Raw genomic sequence first — 20178 nt, 5'->3', positions numbered from 1 at the left:
AAATAGATTCCACTTGGGAGGAAATGTACTATATTGTTTGAGCAAAGCTACTCTTAAATTTTCTTGGTAAATTTGTTTCTGTACCTTTCCCGCTCATCATTAAAGGAATTAATTATAATAGAACCTATAATTGAAAAGAACCTTAGAGATTAATTGATCCAATTTCCTCATTTTACAGAAGAGGAAAGCAAGGCCCACATAGGTTGAGGAACTTGCACGTGGTCTCTTGGAGGGCTACGTGGAGTCCCACTGTCTTGCCTCTCTGTATCTTCCTTGGCTATATCTCCACAGTAGTAGAAATAGTGCTTTTTTACTTCACTTCTATCTTCTGCAACATTGATACATTCTTTATTTCTACTGTGCTACAATGTTTTTTTTTTTTTAGGATAAATCTCCTGAGGGGTTTTCTTTGTACCTTCCTTATTGGAAAGCTTTTTGGGTCCACTGACAGCTGTCTTCGTTTTTTTTCCCCATGTTATGTCTTCGGAAAAGAAGCATTTGTCTAAGATCTGTAGAAGTTGAATGCACATCCCCTTCAATGATAGTAAGAAAACCAATTTTTTTAGGAGACTGCTTTTAGCATTCTACAGATTCACTTGGTGCAGTTTGACAATACCAAGATAGATCCTTGTCTGTGGGGCCAAAATATGACTCACTCACTCAGCTAACTATTTATTTAAAATGTTGTGGTTTGAATATTCAGCAATGTAGAGGGAGACCAGCTATCTGTGATGGTTTTTGAATTTATAGGATTAAAAATATGATTTGTTAGTACACCTAGATGTGATTAGGCTTAGGGAATTGATTGACTAGAGACTAATCTGTACACTAAAATGCCAGCTTAGCTGAGAAATATAATCATCAAGTAGTACAAATGGTCACTGAACAAAACTGCACAGGAAGCAAATTATCAGAAGCTTATTTGGATATGGAATTAGAGCAAGTAGGGTTAGTTGGATTTTAGTAATGGTCAGTGTCTTAAATTATAATAACATGATGCATCTATTCCACTCTTGGGATTTATCTCCCACCTAGTTGTTCCTGCCTTACTTACTCCCTAGATAGTATTGGAGAATGTTACACCTTTTTTTTCTTACGTACGCTGAGGTTCCATTTTATGTGTCATTCAAGACTGTTTCCTTACCATTAGCAGGTTCTTTCAGATACAGCACAACAGAGTCAATTGAGCTTAAGCTTTTCAGTTACAGATACCATCAGTCATACTTCCTAATGGTAATTCGTATCAACTTAATTTGACTTGTGATGTTTTGGGTTAATTTTACAAATCCAGCAAAAACCTGTTACATGGGAAATTATTAATAAATGGTAGTTATCATTCTTAATTTAATTCTTAAGGTAACCTTGACATCAGTATAGGCAGTATATGCTACTGATTGGGAACAATGTATATTCTATTCTGCCTTCTATTCTTGCAGAGTTATCAAATACTTCTTTTGTTGTTTTAGATTTGTGGCCATCCTCATTTTTCTTTATCTCTGTAGCATGTTACTTTCTTGGCCACTTTCATAACTTGCTTCCTCTTTGATTACTATGATACTCTGCTCTCCTGGTTCTTTTCCTTTACTCTGTTTTCCTCCCTTTTTTTTTTTTTTTTTAACAGATACTTTTCCTTACTTGGTGCCCAGCTGTTGTTTTCATCTTTTTCCCTTCATTCTTTTCCTTCACTCAGTCATTCATTTTTCATTCATTTGTTCATTTACTTATTCAGCACATTCTTATTGGGCTCTTATTACGCTCCAGTCATGGAGCACTCTATATTTTTAATGTTGGGCAAACATGTTGGTTTACCCACGCGTCTATTCCTGTAACTCCACATTTGTATCCGCCACTCTGCTCTCTAAGAGGAATCTCTGTCCTGTATTTTAATTAATGAATTAATTCATTCATTTATTTTTTGAGATGGGAGTCTTGCTCTGTTGCCCAGGGTAGAGTGCAGTGGCATGATCATAGCTCACTGCAGTCTTGAACTCCAAGGCTCAAACGATCCTCCCCCTACAGCCTCCCGAGTGGCTGGAACTACAGGTGTGCACCACCACAGTTGGCTAATTTTTAAATTTTTTGTAGAGATGGGGTCCTGTTATGTTACCCAAGTTGGTCTTGAACTTCTGGTCTCAAGGGATCCTCCTGCCTTAGCCTCCCAAAGTGTCGGGATTATAGGCATGAGCCAACATGCCTGACCTGACCTGTATTTTAAACTTCTGTCTTTATTCCAATTTCTTGTTGCAGCTACCTGTCATTTGTTGTACCTTGCTGTGTTTAAGTGTAGTAGAAAATGGAGAGCTGTAGAAAATTGGCCCTACCTGGCTGAGTGCAGTGGCTCATGCCTGTAATCCCAGCACTTTGGGAGGCCGAGGTGGGTGGATCATGTCAGGAGTTCGAGACCAGCCTGACCAACATGGTGGAACCCCATCTCTACTAAAAATACAAAAATTAGTCGGGTATGGTGGTGCACGCCTTAATCCCAGCTACTCAGGAGGCTGAGGCAGGAGAATTGCTTGAACCCGGGAGGTGGAGGTTGCAGTGAGCCGAGATTGCGCCACTGCACTCCAGCCTGGGTGACAGAGCTAGACTCCATCTCAAAAAAAAAAAAAAGGAAAATTGGCCCTACCTATGCTGTTCATTATATCTTCAAGAGGGTGTTGCCATTCCAAATGCCTCAATTAGTTCATTGAGTTTTTGAAAGAAAAACTGCCAGTGGTCTGGCCACCAAGTTTGTGCCTAAAGAACCTTTTTGTGAGTTTTTTGCTAATGCAGGATTGTGCCATAAGGAATTTTTTTGTTTGTTTGTCTTGAGTCAGGGTCTTACCCTATCACCCAGGCTGGAGTGTAGTGGTGAGATCATAGCTCACTGCAGCCTTGACTCTCTGGACTCAAGTGATCCTCCTGCCTCAGCCTCCTGAGTAGCTGGGACGACAGGTGCAGGCTACCATTTTAAAATTTTTGTGGAGATAGGGTCTTACTATGTTGCCAAGGCTGGTCTCAAACTCCTTGCCTCAAGGAGTCCTCCTGCGTTGACCTTCCAAAGTATTGGGAGTACAGGCATGAGCTGCTGTATCCAGCCCTAAAGGATTTTTTTTTTTTTTTTGAGATGGAGTCTCGCTTTGTCGTCCATGCTGGAGTGCAATGGCACGATCTCAGCTCATGGCAGCTTCCACCCCCCAAGTTCAAGTGATTCTCCTGCCTCAGCCTCCCGAGTAGCTGGGATTATAGGCACCCGCCACCACGCCTGGCTAATTTTTGTGTTTTTAGTAGAGACGGGGTTTCGCCTTGTTGGCCAAGCTGGTCTCAAATTCCTGACCTCAGGTGATCCACCTGCTTCGGCCTCCCAAAGTGTTAGGATTACAGACGTGAGCCACCTTTTAACTTGCTTTTCCTTTCTTTGATTCTCTTTATTGTTGTTTTTAATTTCATTGCTTTGTATTCTAATTACTATTATTTCCTTCTGCTTGTTTTGAGTTTAATTTGCTTGTCTTTTTGTAGTTTTTAAGGTGACAGCTTAAAACAGTTGACTGAGATCTTGATTGTTTTCTAATATTGACTCTTCATGTTATACACTTCCCTGTAAACACTGGTTGGAGCTGTGTCCCACAAATTTTAATAAGACATTTTCATTTTTACTCAGTTAAAAATACTTTTTTTTTGAGACAAGGTTTCACTCTGTCACCCAGGCTGGAGTGCAGTGGCATGATTACGGCTCACTGCAGCCTTGACCTCCTGGCTTAAGAGATCCTCCCATGCCAGCCTCTTGAGTGACTGAGACACCTGGCTAATTTTAATTTTTTATTTTCTTGTGAAGATGGGGTCCCAAACTCCTGGGCTCAAGTGATCCTCCCGCCTTGGCCTCCCAAAGTGCCAGGATTACAGACATGAGCCACTGTGCCCAGCCCCAAAATGCTTTGTAAATATCCCTTTTGATTTGTTGTTTGATCCATGGGCTATTTAGAAATGATATTTAGTTTTTGAGTATTTTGGGGTTTCCCAGATACTGATTTCTAGTTTAATTCTGTGATCAGAAACCACATTTGAATATAGTATTCTATAAATGTAAATTAGGTCAAGTTGGTTAATAGTGTTCATGTCTTCTACATCTGTGGTGATGTTTGTCAAGTCATTATATCAATTACTGAGAAAAGGATCTTGAAATCTCTCTTTGTGAATTTGGTTATTTCTCCTTTTGAGCCTGTCATTGTTTATTTCCCATATTTTGTATTTCTGTTATTAGATGCATAATTGTTTAAGATTGTTTTGATGAAGTAGCCTCCTTATTATTATAAAATGGTCCTCTATATCCCAGTAACAGTGTTTTCTCTAAGATCTTTCCTTATGTAGCATTAACATAGCCACTCCATTTTTCTTTTGATTAGTGAAAGCTTGGTATCTTTTTTAGTCCTTTTGCCTTTAACCTGTTTGCATCTTTATATTTCAAGTGAGTTTCTTGTTGGCAATGTATTACTGGATCTTGCTTTTCTATCTCCTCTGACAATCTCTGCTTTTTATTTGGAATATTTAGACAACTTAAATTTAATATGATTATTGATACTATTGGGTTTAAATTTACTGTCTTTTGTATTTGTCTTGTCTAATCTTTGTTCTTTTCTCCCTGTTTTTTAAATTATTTTTTATGATTGTATTTTATCTCTTTCATAGCTTATTACCTGTACTCATATGCTTTGTTTTTGTAGTGGCTGTTGTAGGGTTTTTTTATACATTTTTAATTACCACAGTCTACCTTCAAGTGTTAAACCACTTCACGAGTAAGAACCTATAACAGTTTCCTTTCATTCCTGCCCATTTAATTTCTCTACTCTGACAGTGTCTGCTTTTTATTTGGAGCGTTTGGACCATTTGAATTTAATGTTATTGTTTATAGTACGGCATTTATTTATTTAATTTTTAAGACAGAAACAAACATCTAAAACTGTACCCTCTGGAAGAACCGCTTGTTCTTGCCCGTCTTATATCTCTCTTTGAGTTGACCTTGCCCTCCCATTGGGCCTTGTGTTTAAGAGCAGGATCTCTGAAGACATCCTTGTGGATGACAGTTTTGTGTAAGGGGATATCCACAGAGTACGTTGTAGGCGTTAAGACGATGTAGTTATAAGCCTTCACAAAAGACTTGATCTTTGACCTCCTAGTAATCTTCTTTTTGCCCATGGCAGCTGTCACTTTGCAGGGATAGCGATCAATTCCAACCACGAGAGCCTGGATGTAGGGGCAGTCTGAGGTGCCATCATTAATGTTCTTTATGATGACAGCTTTGTGTTCAGCCAGAATAGTGCTGGCCAGGACCAGCACCACTTTCCCAGGTTTCATGCACTTGCCCATTTTGACAGCAACCACTGAGGGCTACAACAGAAAGGAAGGCTATTATTGCATTTCTGTCTAACATGTTAATTCTTCTTTAAATGTTTTAGTATAATTCACTAGTGAAGCCATCTGGTCTTGGGCTTTATTTTTTTGAGACAGAGTCTCACTCTGTCACCCAGGCTGGAGTGCAGTGGTGCGATTTAGGCTCACTAAACCTCCTGAGTTCCAGTGATTCTCCTGCCTCAGCTCCCTGAGTAGCTGGAATTACAGGCATGCACCACCACGCCCGGCTAATTTTTGTATTTTTAGTAGATATGGGGTTTTACCATGTTGGCCAGGCTGGTCTTGAACTCCTGACATCAAGTAATCTGCCTGCCTTGGCCTCCCAAAGTGCTGGGATTACAGGTGTGAGTCACCACGCCTGGCCCTGGGCTTTTTTTTGTGGGAAGTTTTGTGATTACTCTTTGTTATATGTTTATTTATGTTTTTTCTTGAGTTAGATTCAGAAGCTTGTGCCTCTCTAGGAACTTGTCAATTTTTTATCTAAGTTTTTGGCATACAGTTTTTAAAAATGACATTCCATTATAATATTTTTTCTTTCTTGTTTTTTTTTTTTTTTTGAGACAGAGTCTTAATCTGTCGCCCAGGCTGGAGTGCAGTGGTGCAATCTTGGCTCAGTGCAACCTCCACCTCCTGGGTTCAAGCGATTCTCCTGCCTCAGCCTCCCGAGTAGTGGGATTACAGGCATGCGCCCCACATACCTGACTAATTTTTGTATATTTAGTAGAGATGGAGTTTCACCATGTTGGCTAGGCTGGTTTTGAACTCCTGACCTCAGGTGATCTGCCCACCTCGGCCTGCCAAAGTGCTGGGATTACAGGGGTGAGCCACCCTGCCCGGCCTCATTTTTCTTTCTTTAAGTTAGATAATGTATATTCTTTTATTTCTAATTTATTACTTTTCTTTTTTTCTTGGTTAGTGTAGGTTAAAGGGTTGTCAATTTTATTGACCGCTTATATTTCATATATATTCACATATAAACTGTACAATATGCGGCCTTTTGTTGTTGGAGAACATAGTTTATATAATTTTAGTCCTTTCAAATTTATTGAGACTTGTTTTATGCTCTTGTAGAGAATCTTTTATATTGCACTTGAGAAGAATGCGTATTCTGCTGTTGGGTGGAATGTTTTTAGATCTAGTTGTTTTATGGTGTTCAGTTTTTCAATTTCCTTGCTGATTTTCAATTTTATTCTGTTATTTGGAGTAGGATATTGCAGTCTCCCAACTATTACTGTTAAATTGTCTGATTCTTTCTTCAATTCTGTCAGTTTTTGCTTCATGTATTTTGGGACTCTGTTGTTAGGTACATGTATGTTTGTAATTACTGTATTTTTCTTAAGTATTGATACTTTCGTCATTATAAAATATCCCCTCTTCATCTCTAGTGGCATTTTTTGTTTTGAAGTCTACTTTGTCTTGATGTTAGCATGGCTACTCCAGCTCTTTTCTAGTTGCTGTTTGCACGTATATCCTTTTCTGTCTCTTTACTTTCAGCCTATTTGTGTGTGAATAGTAGAATATATATTCTTTTCAATGGCAACATGGAATATACTCCAGATGGATATTTAACCTCACAAGAAGTTTAATAGTTTTTGAAGTGTTTGTGCAATTTTATACTTGTACCAGCAATGTATAAGAATTCTATTTTCTCAATATCCTCTCCAACATTTGGTGGTGTCAGTCTTTTTAGTTTTAGGTATTCTAATGAGGTGTGAAATGGTTTCTTATTGTCATTTCACTTGGCATTTTGCTGCTGTTTACGTTTCATGTGTTTATTGGCCATTCAAAGATCTTTTCTGGGAAATGATTTTTTCAAGACTTGTGCCCCCTTTCTAATACATTTTTAAAAAATTATTGATTTGTCATAGTTAATTATATATTTTGGGTACAAGTCTTTGGTACATATATATTTTTGTTGTTTTTTAGAGACAGGGTCTCACTCTGTTGCTGAAGCTGGAGTGCAGTGGTACAGTCATAGCTCACTGCAGACTCAAAGTCATGAGCTTAAGTGATCCTCCTGCCTCAGCCTCCTATTTTATTTTTTGTAGAGACAAGGTTTTTCTATGTTGCCCAGGCTGGTCTCACATTCCTGGCCTTAAATGATCCTCCTGCTTTAGCCTCTGAAAGTGCTGCAAATACAGGCATGAGTCACCATTCCTGGCCTACATATATGTTTTGAGAGTGTTTTTTTTAGTCTGTGACTTGAGTTTTTATTTTGTTAAGGATATCTTTTTTATTTTTGAAGATTATTATTATTATTTTTAAAATAATAGAGACAAGGTCTTGCTATGTTACCCAGGCTGAAACTCCTGGCCCTAAGTGATCCTCTCACCCCAGCCTCCCAAGGTGTTGAGCTTATCGGCATGAACCACCTCACCTGGCCTGTTAATAATATTTTTTTGATGAGTACAAGTTGTTAATACTAAAAAAATCCAGTTTATTACATTTTTTCCTTTTATGATTACTACTTTCTGTATACCACTTTAAAAATCTTTGACCATTCTAAAGTTGTGGAGGTTTTTCACCTCTGTTGTATTTAGAAACTTTGTAGGTTTAACTTATCTTTAACATTTATGTCTGTGACCCATTTTATATAATTTTTTGTGTGTACTGTGGTTGGGGTCAAAGTTTTTTATTTTTATTTTTTGAGATGGAGTTTTGCTCTTGTTGCCCAGGTTGGAGTGCAATGGCTCGACCTTGGCTCACTGCAACCTCCACCTCTTGGGTTCAAGTGATTCTCCTGTCTCAGCCTCCTGAGTAGCTGGGATTACAAGCATGAGCCACTACACCCAGCTGATTTTGCATTTTTAGTAGAGACAGCATTTCTCCATGTTGGTCAGGCTCATCTCGAACTCCTGACCTCAGGTGATCTGCCCACCTCGGCTTCCCAAAGTGTTAGGATTACAGGCATAAGCCACTGCCCCTGGCCAAAGTTTATTCTTTTATATGGCTATCTAGTTGTTGCAAAAGTACTTGTTGAAAATACTTTTATTTCCTATTTATTTGCTGTGGTGCCTTTGTGACAAATTAATTAAGCATATTAGGTGTGAACCTATTTCTGAAGTCTTTTCTGTTCTATTGATTAATTTTTAAATTTTTAGACTACTTCCAGACTTATTTACTTAGTTAATTGTGGTTATAGAGTACCTGTAGAAATTCAGTGGTTTGAATCCTACAACATAGTCATTTTTCACAATTATTTTGACTCTTCTAGGTATTTTTTATTTACACACAAATTTTAGAATCAAATTGTCATTTTCCACTAACAATACTATTGTGATTGTGGTTTTTATTATAAGTTGATTTGTGGAGAATTTACATTTTAACAATATTAAGTCTTCAATCCATGAATATGGAATACTGCTCTAGTTTAGGTTTTTTAAAATTGTCTTCATTAGAGTTAAATTTTTGGTGTGACAGTCTTGCATATATTTTATTAAATTTATTTCAAAGTATTTTGCTTTCAATGCTGTTGTAAACCGATTTTTTTTATGATTTTATTTTTCATTTGTTTGCCACTTATATGTAGAAATAATTTGTTGTTAGGTTGAATTGTCAATATGTATTGCAATTTTGATAATTTACTTATTCTAACTTTTCTGGGTAAATTCTTTATGATTTTCTCTGTAAACAATCACGTCATGGTGAATGACAGTTTTACTTCCTTCCAATCTTTATGCCTCATATTGCTTTTTCTGGCCTTATGTACTGGCTAAGATTTTCAATAAAGTATTGAATAGAAAGAGTGAGGATGGACATAATTGCCTTGTTTCCTTTATTTTGGGTAAAACATCCATGAAATTTTGGTTTAAAATAATTTTTTATTTTTAAGAGTTTATTTATTAAATAAAATTTTGAGGCCGTGCCACTGAGCCCAGAACCAAGAGACTAAGCCATAGCTGGAACATCATTTATACATTTCTTTTTTTTTTTTTTTTTTTGAGACGGAGTTTTGCTCTTGTCACCCAGGCTGGAGTGCAATGGCGCAATCTCGACTCACCGCAACCTCTGCCTCCCGGGTTCAAGTGATTCTTCTGTCTCAGCCTCCCAAGTAGCTGGGATTACAGGCATGTACCACCATGCCTGGCTAATTTTGTGTTTTTAGTAGAGACAGGGTTTCTCCGTGTTGGTCAGGCTGGTCTTGAACTTCCGACTTCAGGTGATCTGCCCGCCTCAGCCTCCCAAAGTGCTGGGATTACCAGCATGAGCCACCGCACCCAGCCCCTTTATACCTTTCTTACACAACTTTTGTGTGTTATAAGTCGCACCTTTGGGGTCCTTGTAAGTATGAGTCTGTCATTTATCATGTTTTTTCTTTTTGTCACACAGAGTGGCTTACCTACTTATTTGCATGGTAATCCTTGGTTTTATAGGTTTTGGACTTATCCTGGAAACTCAAATTTAGCTACGTTAACTTGTTAGGATGATAATTTATATCAGCAAGTACTTTGAAATCAGCCTACCTCCTCTCTTTTTCTCTCTGCTTCTACCTTTAGCTTCAGTTTTGAGTTCATTTGTTTGTTTGTTTGTTTGTTTTCTGAGACAGGGTCTCACTCTGTTACCCAGGCTGGAGTGACCTTCCAGGGTCAAGCTGTCCTCCAACCTCAGCCTCCTAAGTAGCTGGGACTACAGGTGTGCACCACCACGCCTGGCTATTTTTGCATTTTGTTGTAGGAATGGGTTTTGCCATGTTGCCCAGGCCACTCTCGAACTCCTGGGCTTAAGCTATCCTCCCACCTAGGTCTCCCAAAGTGTTAGGATTACAGGTGTGAGCCACTGTGCCTGGCCCAGGTTTTTTCTATTTATCATTTATTTACTTTTTGATGAGCAGTTAGGGGAAGAGATCTCCTCTACTTCCTATTGGGACCAACAATGCATTCATAAATATATTTTACCTAGTATGTAGTTGCTTTAGAATGGTAAGTTCTCTTCGTATATCTAAACTACCATATGCTGTCAAGTGTTTCTTTCTCTTTTTTTCTTTTAGAAGTTTTATCAGGTAACTTTTTTTACCCTCAAGGTCAAAGAAGAACACAATTTATTCATCTTTATACCTCAAATATTCCAAATATTCTTTTTTTTTTTTTTTTTTTTGAGATGATCTTGCTCTGTCGCCCAGGCTGGAGTGCAGTAGCCCAATCTCAGCTCACTGCAAGCTCCGCCTCCTGGGTTCTCGCCATTCTCCTGCCTCAGCCTCCTGAGTAGCTGGGACTACAGGTGCCCGCCACCACGCCCTGCTAATTTTTTGTGTTTTTTTTAGTGGAGACGGTGTTTCACTGTGTTAGCCAGGATGATCTTGATCTCCTGAAATCATGATCCACCTGCCTGAGCCTCCCAAAGTGCTGGGATTACAGGTGTGAGCCACCGCACCTGGCTATACCACAAATATTCTAATACACAGATCAAAATAGAATAAAACAGATGACTAGTAATTTTATTTCCATATTATTTGTACACATTTATGGGGTACATATGCAGTTTTGTTTTGTTTTATCTTTGAGATGGAGTTTCGCTGTTGTTGCCCAGGCTGGAGTGAAATGGCACAATCTCGGCTCATCGCAACCTCCCGGGTTCAAGCAATTCTCCTGCCTCAGCCTCCTGAGTAGCTAGGATTACAGGCATGCGCCACCACGCCAGGCTAATTTTGTATTTTTTTTAGTAGAGACAGGATTTCTCCATGTTGGTCAGACTGGTCTTGAACTCCTGACCTCAGGTGATCCTCCCGCCTCGGCCTCCCAAAGTGTTGGGATTATAGGCATGAGCCACCGCGCCCAGCCATGTGCAGTTTTGTTATGCATAGATAGTGTAGTGATCAAGTCAGGGCTTTTAGGGTACCAATCACCTGAATGACATACGTTGTACCTATTAACCAATTTGTCATCATCCTCCCCTCTTCCACCCCGTCACCCTTCTGAGTCTTCATTGTCTATCACTCCACTCTCTACGTCTATGTGAACATGTTTTTTAGTACCCACTTATGAGTGAGAACATGTGATACTTGTCTTTCTGTGCCTGGCTTGTTTCACTTATGATAAGCCTCCAGTTCTACATATGTTGCTGCAAAAGACATGATTTTGTTCTTTATTTGGGCTCAATAGCATTCTATTGTGTATACATGCAACACATTTTCTTTATCCATTTGTCCACTGATGGACACTTAGGTTGATTCCATTCTTTGTGATTCTGAATAGTGCTGTTATAAACATATGAGTGCTGATATAATTTTGATACATTGACTTATTTTCCTTTGAGTAGATACCTGGTAATGGGATTGCTGGATTGAATGGTAGTTCTATAGTTATATATTTTTTTTTTTTTGAGAGGGAGTCTCGCTCTGTTGCCCAGGCTGGAGTGCAGTGGCGCGATCTCGGCTCACTGCAAGCTCCGCCTTCCGGGTTCACGCCATTCTCCTGCCTCAGCCTCCCGAGTAGCTGGGACTACAGGCGCCCACAACCGCGCCCGGCTAATTTTTTGTATTTTTAGTAGAGACGGGGTTTCACCGTGGTCTCGATCTCCTGACCTTGTGATCCGCCCGCCTCGGCCTCCCAAAGCGCTGGGATTACAGGCGTGAGCCACCGCGCCCGGCCTATAGTTATATTTTTACTTTGAGAAATCTTTATACTGTTTTCCATAGAGGTTGTACTAATTTAGATTCCCACCAACAGTGTATAAGAGTTCCCGTTTCTCCACTTCGTAGCCATTATCTGTTATTTTATGTCTTTTTAATGATAGCCATTCTAACTGGGTTTACTTGTTACCTTTTTGTGAATGACTCCCAAATCTGTTTTTTTTTTTTTTTGAGACGGAGTCTTGCACTGTCACCCAGGCTGGAGTGCAGTGGCATGATCTCGGCTCACTGCAAGCTCCGCCTCCCGGGTTCACGCCATTCTCCTGCCTCAGCCTCTGGAGTAGCTGGGACTATAGGCGCCTGCCGCCATGCCCAGTTATTTTAGTAGAGACAGGGTTTCACAGCGTTAGCCAGGATGGTCTCGATTTCCTGACCTCATGATCCTCCCACCTCGCCCACCCAAAGTGCTGGGATTACTGGTGTGGGCCACCGCGCCCGGCCTGAATGACTCCTAAATCTTTTACTCATGTCTAACGATAAATCTTTTGAGTTTGAACTGCTTGTTGGATATTTCTCATCACGTATTTGGTCAATACCTTAAATTCAGCATTTCTAAAACTAAACTCATTCTTTTTTTTTTTTTTTTTTGAGAGGGAGTCTCGCTCTGTCGCCCAGGCTGGAGTGCAGTGGCACCATCTCGGCTCACTGCAAGCTCCACCTCCCAGTTTCACGCCATTCTCCTGCCTCAGCCTCCCGAGTAGCTGGGACTACAGGCGCCCGCCACCTCGCCCGGCTAGTTTTTTGTATTTTTTAGTAGAGACGGGGTTTCACCGTGTTAGCCAGGATGGTCTCAATCTCCTGACCTCGTGATCCGCCCGTCTCGGCCTCCCAAAGTGCAGAGATTACAGGCTTGAGCCACCGCGCCCGGCCAATATTTTTCTTAATATGTATGCCTCTTTCTGATTCTCCTATTTTTATTAGAGGTATTACCATTTTGCTGTTTGGTTTCTTAATAAAGTAAATTAAAATGAATTTCATTTGGAGAAGTTCATGTCATGCCTTGAGATTATGGACAAGCCTGGAATCTTAGAATATCAGGTGTAGAATTTGCTGCTCTGTAGGGTTGTTAATAACATTTTAGTAATAACAATATCTGTATTTATATTGTCACTTAACAGGTATCATTTCTCTCCTTTTTCTTAACAATCTTGGGGGGTAGGCTAGGTGTATCTCATTTCACAGATATGGAAAGTTAAAGAAGGAAGGAAACAAACACATACTGAGAATGCACTAGGTGCCAGGTTTTGTCACTGCTAAATGAAGGGAAACTGGCCTTTCTCTTCTGTTTCCTACTCTTCATCAGCAACCAGGTTTGAAATATCGTTGTCATTGATCTTAGAAGTGGGAAGCATCCTGGAGATGTTCTAAATTATGTCCTTTTTTGTTTGTTTGTTTTGTTTTTTGAGACGGAGTCTCGCTCTGTCGCCCAGGCTGGAGTGCAGTGGCGCGATCTCGGCTCACTGCAAGCTCCGCCTCCTGGGTTTACGCCTTTCTCCTGCCTCAGCCTCCTGAGTAGCTGGGACTACAGGCGCCCGCCACCGCGCCCGGCTAATTTTTTGTATTTTTAGTAGAGACGGGGTTTCACCGTGGTCTCGATCTCCTGACCTTGTGATCCGCCCGCCTCGGCCTCCCAAAGTGCTGGGATTACAGGCGTGAGCCACCGCGCCCGGCCCTAAATTATGTCCTTGCAAGGGTTGGCCTGTGGACCTGTGTCAGTCTACAAACTGCTTATTACTGGTCTGTGATAGAATAAGTGTGGAAATTATGAATAAGCTTTAGAAAATTGTGTAATCATGTAACATGCCTCAGCATTCAAGTGTGTCTTTCCGCACTTAACTTGAGAAGCACTGATTTAGTCCTTCCATTCTGCAGTAATAGCATCTTTTTTATTTTTATTTTTTCCGTTTTCCATAGGTTACTGGGGTCCAGGTGGTATTTGGTTACATGAGTAAGCTTTTCAGTGGCGATTTGTGAGATCTTGGTGAACCCATCACCTGATCAGTATTCACTGCACCCTATTTGTAGTCTTTTATCCCTTGCTCCCCTTCCTCCCTTCCCCCCAAGTCCCCAGAGTCCAGTGTATCTTGCTTATGCCTTTGGGTCCTCATAGCTTAGCTCTCACATATCAGTGAGAACATAGGATGTTTGGGTTTCCATTTCTGAGTTACTTCACTTAGAATAATAGTCTCCAGTCTCATTCAGGTCACTGCAAATGCCATTAATTCATTCCTTTTTATGGCTGAGTAGTATTCCATCACACACACACACACACACACACACACACACACACCCCACAGTTTTCTTTATCCACTTGTTGACTGATGGGCATTTGGGTTGGTTCCATGATTTTGCAGTTGCGAATTGTGCTACTATAAATGTGTGTGCAAGTATCTTTTTCGCATAATGACTTCTTTTCCTCTGGGTATATACCTGGTAGTGGGACTGCTGGGTCAAATGGGAGTTCTTCTTTTAGTTCTTTAAGGAATCTCCACACTGTTTTCCATAGTGGCTGTACTAGTTACATTCCCACCAGCAGTGTAGAAGTATTCCCTGATCACCACATCCATGCCAACATCTACTGATTTTTGATTTTTTGATTATGGCCATTCTTGCAGGAGTAAGATGGTATCGCATTGTGGTTTTAATTTGCATTTCCCTGCAAATCAAATTTGCAATTAGTGATGTTGAGCATTTTTCCATATGTTTATTGCCCATTTGTTTAACTTCTTTTGAGAATTGTCTATTCATGTCCTTAGCCCACTTTTTTTTTTTGAGATGGAGTCTCACTCTGTCGCCCAGGCTGGAGTGCAGTGGCGCCATCTCGGTTTACTGCAAGCTCTGCCTCCTGGGTTCACGCCATTCTCCTGCATCAGCCTCCCAAGTAGCTGGGACTACAGGCGCCCACCACCATGCCTGGCTAATTTTTTGTATTTTTAGTAGAGACAGGGTTTCACCGTGTTAGCCAGGATGGTCTCGATCTCCTGACCTCGTGATCCGCCTGCCTTGGCCTCCCAAAATGCTGGGATTACAGGCACGAGCCACTGCGCCCAGCTGAACATAGCCCACTTTTTATTGGGATTGTTTGTTTTCTTCTTACTGATTTGTTTGAGTTCGTTGTCAATTCTGGATATTAACAATATCTATATATTGTTATATCTATATATCAATATCTATATATCCTTTGTCAGATATATAGATTGTGAAGAGTTTCTCCCACTCTGTGGGTTGTTTACTCTGCTGACTGTTCCTTTTGCTGTGCAAAAGCTCTTTAGTTTAATTATGTCCCAGCTATTTATCTTCGTTTTTAATGCATTTGCTTTTGGGTTCTTGTCATGAACTCCTTGCCTAAGCCAATATCTAGAAGTGTTTTTCCAATGTTAGAATTTTTGTAGTTTCAGGTGTTAGATTTAAGTCCTTAATTGACCTTGAGTTGATTTTTGTATAAGGTGAGAGATGAGGATCCAGTTTCATTCTCCTACACGTGGCTAGCCAATTATCCCAGCACCATTTGTTGAAAGGGTGTTCTTTTTCCACTTTATGTTTTTGTTTGCTTTGTCAAAGATTAGTTGGATGTAAATATTTGAGTTTATTTCTGGGTTCTCTATTCTGTTCCATTGGTCTATGTACCTATTTTTATACCAATACCATGCTTTTTTGGTGACTGTGGCCTTATAGTATAGTTGGAAATCAGGTAGTGTGATGCTTCCAGATTTGTTGTTTTTGCTTAGTCTTGTGTTGGCTATGTGGGCTCTTTTTTGGTTCCTTAGGAATTTTAGAATTGTTTTTTCTAATTTTGTGAAGAATGAGGTGGTATTTTGATTGGGAATATGTTGAATTTGTAGATTGCTTTTGGCAGTATGGTCATTTTCACAATATTGATTCTACCCATCCATGAGCATGGGATGTGTTTCCATTTGTTTGTGTCATCCATGATTTCTTTCAGCAGCGTTTTGTAGTTTTCCTTGTAGAGGTCTTTCGCCTCCTTTGTTAGGTATAATCCTAAGTATTTTATTATTATTATTATTATTAATTTTTTTTTTTTTTTTTTGAGACGGAGTCTTGCTCTGCCCCCCAGGCTGGGTGCAGTGGCCAGATCTCAGCTCACTGCAAGCTCCGCCTCCCAGGTTTACGCCATTCTCCTGCCTCAGCCTCCCAAGTAGCTGGGACTACAGGCGCCCGCCACCTCACCCGGCTACTTTTTTGTATTTTTTTAAGTAGAGACGGGGTTTCACCGTGTTAGCCAGGATGGTCTCGATCTCCTGACCTCGTGATCCGCCCGTCTCGGCCTCCCAAAGTGCTGGGATTACAGGCTTGAGCCACCGCGCCCGGCCTATTATTTTATTTTGCAGCTAATATAAAACGGATTGAGTTCTTGATTTGATTCTCTGCTTGGTCGCTGTTGCTATATAGAAGAGCTACTGATTACATATGTTAATCTTGTATCCAGACACTTTGCTGAATTCTTCTATCAGTTCTAGGAGCTTTCTGTAGTCTTAATGGATTTCAAGGGTAAACGATCAGATCGTCGGCAAACAGTGACAGTTTGACTTCCTCTTTACTGATTTGGATGCCCTTTATTTCTTTCTCTTATCTAATTGCTCCAGCTAGGACTTCCAGTACTATGTTGAAGAGGAGTAGTGAGAGTGGGCATCCTTGTCTTGTTACAGTTCTCAGAGGGAATGCTTTAAACTTTTCCCCATTCAGTATTTTGTTGGCTGTGGGTTATAGATGGCTTTTATTATATTGAGGTATGTCTCTTGTATGCCAATTTTGCTGAAAGTTTTAATCATAAAGGGGTGCTGGATTTTTTCAGATGCTTTTTCTCCATATATTGAGATGATCAGGTGATTTTTGTTTTTAATTCTGTTTATGTGGTATATCACATTTCTTGACTTGCTTATGTTAAACCATCTCTGCATCCCTGGTATGAAACTCACTTGACATGGTGAATTATCTTTTTGATAAGTTGTTGGATTCGGTTAGCTAATATTTTGTTAAGGGTTTTAGCATCTGTGTTCATCAGGGGTATCGGTCTGTGGTTTTCTTTTTTGGTTATGTCCTGGTTTTGGTATTAGGGTGATGCTGGCTTCATAGAATGAATTAGGGAGGGTTCCTTCTTTCTCTATCTTGTGGAATAGTGTCAAAAGGATTGGTACTAATTCTTCTTTGAATGTCTGGTAGAATTCTGCTGTGAATAATTCTGGTCCTGGAATGGTTTTTGTTGGTAATTTTTAAATTACCATTTTAATCTTGCTGCTTGTTATTGGTCTGCTCAGGGTATCTAATTCTTCTTGATTTAAGCTAGGAGTGTTGTATTTTTCCAGGAATTTATCATTTATCTATCTCTTCTAGGTTTTCTAGTTTATGTACATAAAGGTGTTCATAGTAGCCTTGAATGATCTTTTGTATTTCAGTGGTATCAGTTGTAACATCTCCTGTTTTGTTCCTTATTGAGGTTATTTGGATTTTCTCTCTTCATTTCTTGGTTAATCTTGCTAATGGCCTATCAATTTTACTTATCTTTTCAAAGAACCAGCTTTTTGTTTCATTTATCTTTTGTATTTTGTTTGTTTCAGTTTCGTTTAGTTCTGCTCTGATATTGGTTATTTCCTTTCTTCTGCTGGGTTTGGGTTTAGTTTGTTCTTGTTTCTCTGCTTCCTTGATGTGTGACCTTAGAATGTCAGTTTGTGCTCTTCCAGTCTTTTTGATGTAGGCGTTTAGGGCTATGAACTTTCCTCTTAGCACTGCCTTTGCTGTATCCAAGAGGTTTTGATAGGTTGTGTCATTATTGTTGTTCAATTTGAAGAATTTTTAAATTTCCATCTTGATTTTGGTTTTGTCCCAGTGCTCTTTCAGGAGCAGGTTATTTAATTTCCACGTATTTGCGTGGTTTTGAAGGTTCGCTTTGGAGTTGATTCCCAGTTTTATTCCACTGTGGTCTGAGAGAGTGCTTGATATAATTTCAATTTTCTTAAATTTACTGAGGCTCGTTTTGTGGCCTAGCATTTGGTTCTATCTTGGAGAAAGTTCCGTGTGCTGTTGAATAGAACGTGTGTATTCTGCAGTTGTTGGACAAGGCCTTTTACTATTATATAATATCCCTCTTTGTCTCTTTTAACTGCTGTTGCTTTAAAGTTTGTTTTGTCTGATATAAGAATAGCTACCCCTGCTTGCTTTTGGTGTTCATTTGCATGAAATGCCTTTCTGTGCCTTTAAGTTTATGTGAGTCTTTATATGTTAGGTGAGTCTCCTGAAGGCAGCAGATAGTTGGTTGGTGGGTTCTTATCCATTCTGTGGTTCTGTATCTTTTAAGTGGAGCATTTAGGCTATTTACATTCAATGTTAGTATTGAAATATGAGGTACCATTGCTTTCATTGTGCTCTTTGTTGCCTGTGTGCTTTGGTTTTTTGTTTTTTGTTTCACTTTCTAACGTGTATTTTTGTTTTATAGGTCCTATATGATTTGTGCTTTAAAGAGATTCTGTTTTGATGTGTTTCCAGTATTTGTTTCAAGATTTAGAGCTCCTTTTAGCAGTTCTTGTAGTGGTGGTTTGGTAATGGTGAATTCTCTCAGCATTTGTTTATCTAAAAACGACTGTATCTTTCCTTCATATGTGATGCTTAGTTTTGCTGGATACAAAATTCTTGGCTGACAATTGTTTTGTTTAAGGAGGCTGAAGATAGGGCCCAATCCCTTCTAGTTTGTGGGGTTTCTCTTGAGAAATCTGCTGTTAATCTCATAGGTTTTCCTTTATAGGTTACCTGGTGCTTCTGTCTCACAGCTCTTAAGATTCTTTCCTTCGTCTTAACTTTGGATAACCTGGTGACAATGTGTCTAGGCAAAGGTTCCCAGGTCAATGGAGTTGTGTATTTAGGAGGATTATGGCTGCCTCTGCTGAATCACGTAGGTTGTCAGGGAAGTGGGGGAAAGCCAGCAGTCATAGACCTCACCCAGCTCCCACACAATCTGAAGGGCCAGCCTCACTCCCACCATGCCCCACCTAATAGCCCAGTCTGTTTCCAGGCAGTGGGTGAGCAGGGCTGGAGAACTTGCCCCAGGCTACCTGCCTCCCAGCTGGGAAAGAAAAGGGCTTTGGTTCTTTCCCCACCTGTGGAGTCTGCACACAGGATTTGTGGCCTCCCCCACATTCTGGCCAGGAGGCTTCTCACCCAGTTCAGATTGTTACAAAGTTCAGCTGGAGATTTCCTTCTCCCTGTGGCATTTTCCCCATGCCTCTGGCTGCCCTCCCAAAAGATCTCTGTGATGCCAGGCAGGAATGACCTGCTTGGGGAACCAGTGAGCTCCCGGAACCTTTCCCGCTGCTTCCTCTACCCCTGTATTTTGCTCAGCTCTCTAAATTGACTCAAGTCCAGGTAAGGTCGGAAACTTCTCCTGTAAACCAGACCTTCAGTTTCCCCAGCGCGGGTGTGTGTTCGGAGCAGAGGATCTCCCTTTCCTACTTCTGCAGTTTGGGCACTCACAGTGTTTGGAATGTCTCCAGGTCCTGTAGGAGCAGTCCACTTCCTTCAGAGGGTCTGTGGGTCCTCTTGGGATTCCTGGTTTGTTCTTGCAGTTGTTCTGGAGCTAAAATTCACTATGCAAGCCTCTGCACTCTGCTCTGTCAGAGCTGCAATCCAGTCCTGCCTCTCATCAGCCATGATGATGATCACTTCGCTATTTTAAGCCAGTCCTGGGGGTAAAGCGCCATCTGGGGCACACGCAGTGGCTGCGCAGCACAGGAGGCAGGCAGGGCCATGCAGCTGTGGCAGTGCTGTCCTAAGAGCGGGACTGGAGCCAGGTGACACTGAGGTGGTGATAGCAGTGGCAGGGGCGCAGGTGCATCTTTTTAAAGTAACAATTTTGGCAACTGATTATCGACCCAAGCTTTGCCTTCCCTTCAAGACCTGCCTTTCCTTTTTTGTATGAATGAGACTTCTATTTTCCTAGTTATGCAGATTCTGAGCCATTGAGTCATTGACTTTCTAATCCTTCATACTGAGTCACCAAAGTGAGTTAGTTCAATTATGATAATGGCTGTTATATGTTTTGTTTGTTTGTTTGTTTTGTTTTGTTTTTGAGATGGAGTCTTGTTCTGTCGCCCAGGCTGGAGGGCAGTGGCTTGTGATCTTGGCTCACTGCAACCTCTGCCTCCAGGGTT

General features: G+C 40.4%; 1 protein-coding gene and 1 pseudogene across 5 annotated transcripts in view; one reads left to right on the top strand and one right to left on the bottom strand.

The window, feature by feature from the left end:
- The window catches only part of LOC105468036 (INO80 complex subunit D), a 95174-nt gene that overhangs the window by 37276 nt on the left and 37720 nt on the right, over positions 1-20178 (top strand). The window lies entirely within an intron of this gene.
- LOC105468035 (large ribosomal subunit protein eL27-like) lies at positions 4934-5346 on the bottom strand (annotated as a pseudogene).

The sequence above is a fragment of the Macaca nemestrina genome, chromosome 11 (genome assembly GCF_043159975.1).
Source record: "Macaca nemestrina isolate mMacNem1 chromosome 11, mMacNem.hap1, whole genome shotgun sequence".
Taxonomy (NCBI): domain Eukaryota; kingdom Metazoa; phylum Chordata; class Mammalia; order Primates; family Cercopithecidae; genus Macaca; species Macaca nemestrina.
The sequence above is the reverse complement of the archived record's forward strand: the minus strand, read 5'-3'. Positions and strand labels throughout refer to the sequence as shown.